Genomic DNA, 2,898 nt, shown 5'->3' with positions numbered 1-2,898 from the left:
CTTGCTGGAAAATAAAATAAAATTGCCCTAACACAAAATATAAATGAAATGCCTGAACACAAAGTGTGAATAGTGAATGTAAATAGTTTTAATAAAACGATTAATAGTTTCAATAAAAAGTATACAATACAATACTCTTAATAGTTTTAATAAAAAGTATACAATACAATTTAACAAGCAGTACAAACAACCCCTGAACACGTACACGGAGTCCACTGCCACAAATAAATTCTAGAACTTTACTCCTCTACAGACCCATAATATGATTTAGTTACCAAGTGTCTTTTGGAGTCTGCTTTTGGAAACCTGCCTAGACATTACTAATAAAAAACAATGCAGAATGCGTATTTTTGGTGATATTTGAATTTTTTTATTTTTCAAAAAAATTGAACCAGGATTTGTCCAGTGTTTTGGCTGTAGCTACGTTGTACGCCTACCAGGCACAGCCACAAGCATTCACTCAATTCACAAACTAACTAGCTTACTAAAGCCGCGTTTCCACTGCAGGAACTATACCCCGGAACTAGGAACCTTTTAAGGAACTCAGTGCGTTTCCACCGCAGGAACTAGGGTCTAAATTTAGTTCTGGGGGCTTTGTTTTACCCCCCAAAAGGTTCCTGCTCGGGGGGTAGTACTTTCCGAAAGTACAGGAACCTTTTGGGTGGAGCTTGCAGCGCTGAACATTTCTGATTGGTCGAGTACTCACGGGATTTTTTTGTGTCTATTTTCAGGCGCCATGTTTGAAAATATGCAGGCGCAAACCAATTTATTTTCATAATAACTTCAAATCAAACTTGTATGTTATGCGGCGCAGTAGCCTACTTTTGGTTATAGCCTGCCAATGTCTTGGAATTATAACGTGTGCTCTTCTGTTCTTTTCTTGCTTTAGTATTCGTTTTATAAAATGCTAAGCATTCGTGCTGGGACAGCATATTACGTACTAAAACATTCAAACGGATTAATTCGGTTGCTGAATATTTTCTTCCGGATTTTCTTAGCCCGTTGTAATTGACTCAAAACGTTTGATACAGTCATGTGAGGTATGCGGTAGTTCTGCGTAATTCACATTGGTGATACAGTAAAAGCAAACTGGAAATCACCTTCCGCACTTTTTGTCAGGGTAAAATAACAGGTTAATTCTAGTAATCGTACCTTTAGCTTTTTCAGACTGCCGTAATTTTACTCTGCCATTCTTCAATTCCACAAAAAGACCAGGAAGACTATGGACTAATTTATGGTGCGTGGTTCGCATCTGGAGGGCACACTTCGCTGCTCGGCTAGAAGTAACTTCGAAGGAAAACAAACGGTGGCTGTACCACTACTAATTTAAATTTTCACGCAAGTCCGAGTTTTCGTTCTATTCTTGTCATTTTGCGATTAGCCTATATGGAATTGACGATGAGAAAGTAATCAAACAGCAAATTGTTTACAACGTGTGCATGTTTTCTGCTGTTGTTGCCAGTTAGCCTATATTGGAAATGTGAATGCATTCTGTCGCTTCGGATGTCAAGACATGAAAGCGAATGTTCGCATAAAAACATAATGAATGTGTTTGAGAGGATATATAAAACAGTTACAATCTGACTATTGGCCTGTTATATCCTATTTGTTGCATAACGGTCCAAGTTCAACTACCAACGACAGTTTTGCTTGACAGCGGTAAAATATGCCCAAACAGCTGCAGAAGAATATTTCAATTCCATGTGATTAAATCGATAAAAATCAATAAATACAAAAGTAACCATATATAGTCATATACAACGGGTTACCAACAATAAGTGGAATAAACCCCTCCGGGCTGTCCCGGTTATTAGAAAATAATGTAGGCTACTTCGGTGGTAGTATGGGGTTACAGAAGAAATCATGACAGATGGACCGACGACAACGCCGCTTTTTCATACGTCAGTGGGCTAATTTGCCTAATCTTCGCGGGACTTTAGACCCCGGTGGAAACGCAGACAACCATTGGCTGAAGGTGTGACAGTACGGGTGCTGGGACCCAGGCGCAGAGTGGGGGAAAAAAAAACACGAAACTCAAAAAGGGAAAATTAACAAAGATTTTACTCACACAAAAAAAAAGGCAAACACAAACAGGGAACAGGCAAGGCCACAAAGGGCAAAACAACAAACTCAAAACATTCTTAAGAACAAAACACAGAACAGAACACAGGCAGGCAGGCAGGGTACAGGCAGGTGGAACACACAGGCAAACACATAAAAGAAACACCAGAAAATACATACGGGTCAGGAACAAGCACGTCGGAACAAAACACAAACGGGTAAAAAACGCAGGCAGGTACAGTGGGTCTCAACAAACGCTAGTCGGGAACAAACACAACTCGGGAACAAACACAAACAGGTAAAAAAAAACGCAGGCAGGTATAAATGGTTTGAACATTAATAGGCAACAAACACAAGGAAACCAGAACATAGACAGGAACGCATGGAGCAGATTTGAGGAGGGGAGCACAGAACAAGCAGACATACCGCAAGAATCCAGCACCTGAGTCAAGGAAGAGGGCAACTTAAATAGACCACACTGACGAGACACAGGAGGGCACCATGAACAATCAGGCCACGGAAGGGGAAGGGAAAACGAGACAGCCAGAAAACAATGATTAGACAATTGGAAACAATCATACAATTAACACAGGGGGAGCAGGACACAAAACAGGAGTGCCGCCATCTGGCGGCCCAACAGGGAAAACGCAGACAGGAACGCAGGACCATGACAGAAGGAACCTTTTAGTTCCTGGTAAAGTAGTTCCTGGGACTGAAAGTTCCGGGTAATTTTGGTGGAAACGCGGCTTAACTAACTAAATAAATAAATCTTTTACGTAAGAAAAAAAAATCCAAGTTCCATTACTACTGTGTTTGAGCTTATCTTACTTTAATACA

The sequence above is a fragment of the Anguilla anguilla genome, chromosome 2 (genome assembly GCF_013347855.1).
Source record: "Anguilla anguilla isolate fAngAng1 chromosome 2, fAngAng1.pri, whole genome shotgun sequence".
In the NCBI taxonomy this organism is placed as follows: domain Eukaryota; kingdom Metazoa; phylum Chordata; class Actinopteri; order Anguilliformes; family Anguillidae; genus Anguilla; species Anguilla anguilla.
Note: the sequence above shows the minus strand (reverse complement) of the source record.